The sequence below is a fragment of the Megalopta genalis genome, unplaced genomic scaffold (assembly GCF_051020955.1).
Source record: "Megalopta genalis isolate 19385.01 unplaced genomic scaffold, iyMegGena1_principal scaffold0091, whole genome shotgun sequence".
NCBI classification, from domain to species: domain Eukaryota; kingdom Metazoa; phylum Arthropoda; class Insecta; order Hymenoptera; family Halictidae; genus Megalopta; species Megalopta genalis.
The window spans coordinates 487,501-497,500 of NW_027476160.1; positions in this window are offsets into that span (position 1 = coordinate 487,501).

Sequence of the window (10,000 nt, forward strand, 5' to 3'; positions counted from 1 at the left end):
AATATTTTCTAAGTCCCAACGTACCGATCAAGAGTAAAGTACCATTTTCCTACATTAGATTTCGTTCTAAATGCTTAATCCCTATGTAAAAACGTTAGTTAAGCAAGAATATCGTATTTTTAAAAAAATCTAATGATAGGATTTTCCAGAAAATTGAAAAAACCGAAAAATGTCAAGAGTAAAGTGCCATTTTCTGACATTAGATTTCGTTCTAAATGCTTAATCCCTATGTAGAAACGTTAGTTAAGCAAGAATATCGTATTTTTAAAAAAATCTAATGATAGGATTTTTCAGAAAATTGAAAAAACCGTAAAATGTCAAGAGTAAAGTGCCATTATTTTAAACAATGTATCGTTCTAAATGCTTAATCCCTATGTAAAAAAGTTATTTAAGCAAGAATATGTTATTGAAAAAAATTAGAAAAATTTATTTTAGCCGTAAATCGAAAATAATGGGGACACCGGAGCTGTTCGAAGCGCCGAGACGCGCCGCGTACGGCCGAATATTTTCTAAGTCCCAACGTACCGATCAAGAGTAAAGTACCATTTTCCTACATTAGATTTCGTTCTAAATGCTTAATCCCTATGTAAAAACGTTAGTTAAGCAAGAATATCGTATTTTTAAAAAAATCTAATGATAGGATTTTCCAGAAAATTGAAAAAACCGAAAAATGTCAAGAGTAAAGTGCCATTTTCTGACATTAGATTTCGTTCTAAATGCTTAATCCCTATGTAGAAACGTTAGTTAAGCAAGAATATCGTATTTTTAAAAAAATCTAATGATAGGATTTTTCAGAAAATTGAAAAAACCGTAAAATGTCAAGAGTAAAGTGCCATTATTTTAAACAATGTATCGTTCTAAATGCTTAATCCCTATGTAAAAAAGTTATTTAAGCAAGAATATGTTATTGAAAAAAATTAGAAAAATTTATTTTAGCCGTAAATCGAAAATAATGGGGACACCGGAGCTGTTCGAAGCGCCGAGACGCGCCGCGTACGGCCGAATATTTTCTAAGTCCCAACGTACCGATCAAGAGTAAAGTACCATTTTCCTACATTAGATTTCGTTCTAAATGCTTAATCCCTATGTAAAAACGTTAGTTAAGCAAGAATATCGTATTTTTAAAAAAATCTAATGATAGGATTTTCCAGAAAATTGAAAAAACCGAAAAATGTCAAGAGTAAAGTGCCATTTTCTGACATTAGATTTCGTTCTAAATGCTTAATCCCTATGTAGAAACGTTAGTTAAGCAAGAATATCGTATTTTTAAAAAAATCTAATGGTAGGATTTTTCAGAAAATTGAAAAAACCGTAAAATGTCAAGAGTAAAGTGCCCTTATTTTAAACATTATATCGTTCTAAATGCTTAATCCCTATGTAAAAAAGTTATCTAAGCAAGAATATGTTATTGAATAAAATGAGAAAAATTTATTTTAGCCGTAAATCGAAAATAATGGGTCGAGCGAATCGGTCGATTGCGCCGAGACGCGCTATGATGCAACAGACGAGCGATTGGAACGCCCGAATATTTTCAAAGTCCCAACGTACCGATCAAGAGTAAAGTACCATTTTCCTACATTAGATTTCGTTCTAAATGCTTAATCCCTATGTAAAAACGTTAGTTAAGCAAGAATATCGTATTTTTAAAAAAATCTAATGATAGGATTTTCCAGAAAATTGAAAAAACCGAAAAATGTCAAGAGTAAAGTGCCATTTTCTGACATTAGATTTCGTTCTAAATGCTTAATCCCTATGTAGAAACGTTAGTTAAGCAAGAATATCGTATTTTTAAAAAAATCTAATGGTAGGATTTTTCAGAAAATTGAAAAAACCGTAAAATGTCAAGAGTAAAGTGCCCTTATTTTAAACATTATATCGTTCTAAATGCTTAATCCCTATGTAAAAAAGTTATCTAAGCAAGAATATGTTATTGAATAAAATGAGAAAAATTTATTTTAGCCGTAAATCGAAAATAATGGGTCGAGCGAATCGGTCGATTGCGCCGAGACGCGCTATGATGCAACAGACGAGCGATTGGAACGCACGAATATTTTCAAAGTCCCAACGTACCGGTCAAGAGTAAAGTACCATTTTCCTACATTAGATTTCGTTCTAAATGCTTAATCCCTATGTAAAAACGTTAGTTAAGCAAGAATATCGTATTTTTAAAAAAATCTAATGATAGGATTTTCCAGAAAATTGAAAAAACCGAAAAATGTCAAGAGTAAAGTGCCATTTTCTGACATTAGATTTCGTTCTAAATGCTTAATCCCTATGTAGAAACGTTAGTTAAGCAAGAATATCGTATTTTTAAAAAAATCTAATGGTAGGATTTTTCAGAAAATTGAAAAAACCGTAAAATGTCAAGAGTAAAGTGCCCTTATTTTAAACATTATATCGTTCTAAATGCTTAATCCCTATGTAAAAAAGTTATCTAAGCAAGAATATGTTATTGAATAAAATGAGAAAAATTTATTTTAGCCGTAAATCGAAAATAATGGGTCGAGCGAATCGGTCGATTGCGCCGAGACGCGCTATGATGCAACAGACGAGCGATTGGAACGCCCGAATATTTTCAAAGTCCCAACGTACCGATCAAGAGTAAAGTACCATTTTCCTACATTAGATTTCGTTCTAAATGCTTAATCCCTTTGTAAAAACGTTAGTTAAGCAAGAATATCGTATTTTTAAAAAAATCTAATGATAGGATTTTCCAGAAAATTGAAAAAACCGAAAAATGTCAAGAGTAAAGTGCCATTTTCTGACATTAGATTTCGTTCTAAATGCTTAATCCCTATGTAGAAACGTTAGTTAAGCAAGAATATCGTATTTTTAAAAAAATCTAATGGTAGGATTTTTCAGAAAATTGAAAAAACCGTAAAATGTCAAGAGTAAAGTGCCCTTATTTTAAACATTATATCGTTCTAAATGCTTAATCCCTATGTAAAAAAGTTATCTAAGCAAGAATATGTTATTGAATAAAATGAGAAAAATTTATTTTAGCCGTAAATCGAAAATAATGGGTCGAGCGAATCGGTCGATTGCGCCGAGACGCGCTATGATGCAACAGACGAGCGATTGGAACGCCCGAATATTTTCAAAGTCCCAACGTACCGATCAAGAGTAAAGTACCATTTTCCTACATTAGATTTCGTTCTAAATGCTTAATCCCTTTGTAAAAACGTTAGTTAAGCAAGAATATCGTATTTTTAAAAAAATCTAATGATAGGATTTTCCAGAAAATTGAAAAAACCGAAAAATGTCAAGAGTAAAGTGCCATTTTCTGACATTAGATTTCGTTCTAAATGCTTAATCCCTATGTAGAAACGTTAGTTAAGCAAGAATATCGTATTTTTAAAAAAATCTAATGGTAGGATTTTTCAGAAAATTGAAAAAACCGTAAAATGTCAAGAGTAAAGTGCCCTTATTTTAAACATTATATCGTTCTAAATGCTTAATCCCTATGTAAAAAAGTTATCTAAGCAAGAATATGTTATTGAATAAAATGAGAAAAATTTATTTTAGCCGTAAATCGAAAATAATGGGTCGAGCGAATCGGTCGATTGCGCCGAGACGCGCTATGATGCAACAGACGAGCGATTGGAACGCCCGAATATTTTCAAAGTCCCAACGTACCGGTCAAGAGTAAAGTACCATTTTCCTACATTAGATTTCGTTCTAAATGCTTAATCCCTATGTAAAAACGTTAGTTAAGCAAGAATATCGTATTTTAAAAAAAATCTAATGATAGGATTTTCCAGAAAATTGAAAAAACCGAAAAATGTCAAGAGTAAAGTGCCATTTTCTGACATTAGATTTCGTTCTAAATGCTTAATCCCTATGTAGAAACGTTAGTTAAGCAAGAATATCGTATTTTTAAAAAAATCTAATGGTAGGATTTTTCAGAAAATTGAAAAAACCGTAAAATGTCAAGAGTAAAGTGCCCTTATTTTAAACATTATATCGTTCTAAATGCTTAATCCCTATGTAAAAAAGTTATCTAAGCAAGAATATGTTATTGAATAAAATGAGAAAAATTTATTTTAGCCGTAAATCGAAAATAATGGGTCGAGCGAATCGGTCGATTGCGCCGAGACGCGCTATGATGCAACAGACGAGCGATTGGAACGCCCGAATATTTTCAAAGTCCCAACGTACCGGTCAAGAGTAAAGTACCATTTTCCTACATTAGATTTCGTTCTAAATGCTTAATCCCTATGTAAAAACGTTAGTTAAGCAAGAATATCGTATTTTAAAAAAAATCTAATGATAGGATTTTCCAGAAAATTGAAAAAACCGAAAAATGTCAAGAGTAAAGTGCCATTTTCTGACATTAGATTTCGTTCTAAATGCTTAATCCCTATGTAGAAACGTTAGTTATGCAAGATTATCGTATTTTTAAAAAAATCTAATGATAGGATTTTTCAGAAAATTGAAAAAACCGTAAAATGTCAAGAGTAAAGTGCCCTTATTTTAAACATTATATCGTTCTAAATGCTTAATCCCTATGTAAAAAAGTTATCTAAGCAAGAATATGTTATTGAATAAAATGAGAAAAATTTATTTTAGCCGTAAATCGAAAATAATGGGTCGAGCGAATCGGTCGATTGCGCCGAGACGCGCTATGATGCAACAGACGAGCGATTGGAACGCCCGAATATTTTCAAAGTCCCAACGTACCGATCAAGAGTAAAGTACCATTTTCCTACATTAGATTTCGTTCTAAATGCTTAATCCCTATGTAAAAACGTTAGTTAAGCAAGAATATCGTATTTTAAAAAAAATCTAATGATAGGATTTTCCAGAAAATTGAAAAAACCGAAAAATGTCAAGAGTAAAGTGCCATTTTCTGACATTAGATTTCGTTCTAAATGCTTAATCCCTATGTAGAAACGTTAGTTATGCAAGATTATCGTATTTTTAAAAAAATCTAATGATAGGATTTTTCAGAAAATTGAAAAAACCGTAAAATGTCAAGAGTAAAGTGCCCTTATTTTAAACATTATATCGTTCTAAATGCTTAATCCCTATGTAAAAAAGTTATCTAAGCAAGAATATGTTATTGAATAAAATGAGAAAAATTTATTTTAGCCGTAAATCGAAAATAATGGGTCGAGCGAATCGGTCGATTGCGCCGAGACGCGCTATGATGCAACAGACGAGCGATTGGAACGCCCGAATATTTTCAAAGTCCCAACGTACCGATCAAGAGTAAAGTACCATTTTCCTACATTAGATTTCGTTCTAAATGCTTAATCCCTTTGTAAAAACGTTAGTTAAGCAAGAATATCGTATTTTTAAAAAAATCTAATGATAGGATTTTCCAGAAAATTGAAAAAACCGAAAAATGTCAAGAGTAAAGTGCCATTTTCTGACATTAGATTTCGTTCTAAATGCTTAATCCCTATGTAGAAACGTTAGTTAAGCAAGAATATCGTATTTTTAAAAAAATCTAATGATAGGATTTTTCAGAAAATTGAAAAAACCGTAAAATGTCAAGAGTAAAGTGCCATTATTTTAAACAATGTATCGTTCTAAATGCTTAATCCCTATGTAAAAAAGTTATTTAAGCAAGAATATGTTATTGAAAAAAATTAGAAAAATTTATTTTAGCCGTAAATCGAAAATAATGGGGACACCGGAGCTGTTCGAAGCGCCGAGACGCGCCGCGTACGGCCGAATATTTTCTAAGTCCCAACGTACCGATCAAGAGTAAAGTACCATTTTCCTACATTAGATTTCGTTCTAAATGCTTAATCCCTATGTAAAAACGTTAGTTAAGCAAGAATATCGTATTTTTAAAAAAATCTAATGATAGGATTTTCCAGAAAATTGAAAAAACCGAAAAATGTCAAGAGTAAAGTGCCATTTTCTGACATTAGATTTCGTTCTAAATGCTTAATCCCTATGTAGAAACGTTAGTTAAGCAAGAATATCGTATTTTTAAAAAAATCTAATGATAGGATTTTTCAGAAAATTGAAAAAACCGTAAAATGTCAAGAGTAAAGTGCCATTATTTTAAACAATGTATCGTTCTAAATGCTTAATCCCTATGTAAAAAAGTTATTTAAGCAAGAATATGTTATTGAAAAAAATTAGAAAAATTTATTTTAGCCGTAAATCGAAAATAATGGGGACACCGGAGCTGTTCGAAGCGCCGAGACGCGCCGCGTACGGCCGAATATTTTCTAAGTCCCAACGTACCGATCAAGAGTAAAGTACCATTTTCCTACATTAGATTTCGTTCTAAATGCTTAATCCCTATGTAGAAACGTTAGTTAAGCAAGAATATCGTATTTTTAAAAAAATCTAATGGTAGGATTTTTCAGAAAATTGAAAAAACCGTAAAATGTCAAGAGTAAAGTGCCATTATTTTAAACAATGTATCGTTCTAAATGCTTAATCCCTATGTAAAAAAGTTATCTAAGCAAGAATATGTTATTGAATAAAATGAGAAAAATTTATTTTAGCCGTAAATCGAAAAAAAGACTGTTCGTTTCTCTGTCTCTCTCGCGCGATCGAAGTATTGATGTTTCCCGGCAAAGTAATGGGATATTAATTAAACTTTATACACGAAATTACTCGTTTTGATCCCCGCTACACAGCCGTATACTTTTTATAATTTTGTGGAATCGGGAACCTTGAAATATTTAACATAACGCGGATCGACTGTCTCTGTCTCTTTCTAGATCGGAATAATCGATGTTTCCCGGAAAACTATTCGGAGATTAATTAAACTTTATACACGAAATTACTCGTTTTGATCCCCGCTACACAGCCGTATACTTTTTATAATTTTGTGGAATCGGTAACCTTGAGATATTTAACATAACGCGGATCGACTGTCTCTGTCTCTTTCTAGATCGGAATTATCGATGTTTCCCGGCAAACTATTGGGAGATTATTTAAACTTTATACACGAAATTACTCGTTTTGATCCCCGCTACACAGCCGTATACTTTTTATAATTTTGTGGAATCGGTAACCTGGAGATATTTAACATAACGCGGATCGACTGTCTCTGTCTCTTTCTAGATCGGAATAATCGATGTTTCCCGGCAAACTATTGGGAGATTAATTAAACTTTATACATGAAATTACTCGTTTTGGTCCCCGCTACACAGCCGTATACTTTTTATAATTTTGTGGAATCGGTAACCTTGAGATATTTAACATAACGCGGATCGACTGTCTCTGTCTCTTTCTAGATCGGAATTATCGATGTTTCCCGGCAAACTATTGGGAGATTATTTAAACTTTATACATGAAATTACTCGTTTTGGTCCCCGCTACACAGCCGTATACTTTTTATAATTTTGTGGAATCGGGAACCTTGAAATATTTAACATAACGCGGATCGACTGTCTCTGTCTCTTTCTAGATCGGAATTATCGATGTTTCCCGGAAAACTATTCGGAGATTAATTAAACTTTATACACGAAATTACTCGTTTTGATCCCCGCTACACAGCCGTATACTTTTTATAATTTTGTGGAATCGGTAACCTTGAGATATTTAACATAACGCGGATCGACTGTCTCTGTCTCTTTCTAGATCGGAATTATCGATGTTTCCCGGCAAACTATTGGGAGATTATTTAAACTTTATACATGAAATTACTCGTTTTGATCCCCGCTACACAGCCGTATACTTTTTATAATTTTGTGGAATCGGTAACCTTGAGATATTTAACATAACGCGGATCGACTGTCTCTGTCTCTTTCTAGATCGGAATTATCGATGTTTCCCGGCAAACTATTGGGAGATTATTTAAACTTTATACATGAAATTACTCGTTTTGATCCCCGCTACACAGCCGTATACTTTTTATAATTTTGTGGAATCGGTAACCTGGAGATATTTAACATAACGCGGATCGACTGTCTCTGTCTCTTTCTAGATCGGAATAATCGATGTTTCCCGGCAAACTATTGGGAGATTAATTAAACTTTATACATGAAATTACTCGTTTTGGTCCCCGCTACACAGCCGTATACTTTTTATAATTTTGTGGAATCGGTAACCTTGAGATATTTAACATAACGCGGATCGACTGTCTCTGTCTCTTTCTAGATCGGAATTATCGATGTTTCCCGGCAAACTATTGGGAGATTATTTAAACTTTATACATGAAATTACTCGTTTTGATCCCCGCTACACAGCCGTATACTTTTTATAATTTTGTGGAATCGGTAACCTGGAGATATTTAACATAACGCGGATCGACTGTCTCTGTCTCTTTCTAGATCGGAATAATCGATGTTTCCCGGCAAACTAATGGGAGTTTAATTAAACTTTATGCATCAAATCATTCAGTTTGACTCCTGCAACACAACCAAACACTCTCTGTAATTTTCTGAACTGAAAAACCACTGAAATTGCGCTCGAAATGCGGAGCGACGGGTCGACGCGTCTGCACTGTGCGACAGCTAGTCAAAACGTCCGAACAGCGTATTGTTTTCGATCTCTTGGTATAATATTCGTATTCCTTGCTGTGTATAGCTTCCGATCGATTATTGCAATGGTCAAAGTTCCAGCGGCGTAATGCTTTCCATAAGATTACATTAATATAACCAGCGGCATATTGCTTTCTATCTTGTAATGAAAATTTTATAACCAAGTACCAACGGCGTATTGCTTTCGTTCGGATAATGGAGATTTTACAACCAAGTACCAGCGGTTTCTGTCTTATAATTAAATTATTATAATAAAATAAAGTACCAGCGGCGTGTTACTTTCGTTCGGATAATGGAGATTTTACAACCAAGTATCAGCGGTTTCTGTCTTATAATTAAATTATTATAATAAAATAAAGTACCAGCGGCGTGTTACTTTCGTTCGGATAATGGAGATTTTATGTCCAGCGGCGTAGTGCTTTCTATCTTATAATGTAATTCTTATTACAAAGTACCAGCGGCGTATTGCTTCGTACCAGCGGCGTATTGCTTTTTTACCAGCGGCGTATTGCTTCGTACCAGCGGCGTATTGCTTTTTTTTCCAGCGGCGTATTGGTTCGTACCAGCGGCGTATTGCTTTTTTTCCAGCGGCGTATTGCTTTTTTTCCAGCGGCGTATTGGTTCGTACCAGCGGCGTATTGCTTTTTTTTCCAGCGGCGTATTGTTTCGTACCAGCGGCGTATTGCTTTCCGTAACCTCGAAAAACACAAAGTGCCAGCGGCGTGTTGCTTTGGAAAATAGAGCCAACATCAGCGGCATTCCGGCCTGTGCTCGGTTGGGCACGGAAACGCGACTGACCAATAGGAAGGTTAATTTTCGCCGAATGCAACGTCTGATCTTTCTATATCATGGTTTTGCAACGTCTGATCTTTCTAAATCGCGATAGTGCAACGCTTGATCCTTCTAAATCGCGTTAGTGCAACGCTTGATCCTTCTAAATCGCGTTAGTGCAACGCTTGATCGTTCTATATCGCGTTAGTGCAACGCTTGATCGTTCTATATCGCGTTAGTGCAACGCTTGATCGTTCTATATCGGGTAGTTCTTCACGTTGACATTCAGAGCACTGGGCAGAAATCACATTGCGTCAACACCCGTGGGGGCCATCGCAATGCTTTGTTTTAATTAGACAGTCGGATTCCCCTAGTCCGTGCCAGTTCTGAGCTGAGCGTTGAATGGCGGCCGAAGAGGACGACCGCACCGATGGGAAACGCCACGGAAGCCTCGCAGCAAGGAAGATCCGCGGGAGGCCAAGGCACGGGACCGAGCTCGGATCCCAGCCACGAGAGCCGTTCACCTCGCCCAGGCCCGGCACGTCAGCCAGACCCGCTTCCCGACCAAGCCCGACACGCCCCGCTCCTCAGAGCCAATCCTTATCCCGAAGTTACGGATCCAATTTGCCGACTTCCCTTACCTACATTAATCTATCGACTAGAGGCTCTTTACCTTGGAGACCTGCTGCGGATATGGGTACGAACCGGCGCGACACCTCCACGTGGCCCTCTCCTGGATTTTCAAGGTCCGAGGGGATGATCCGGACACCGCC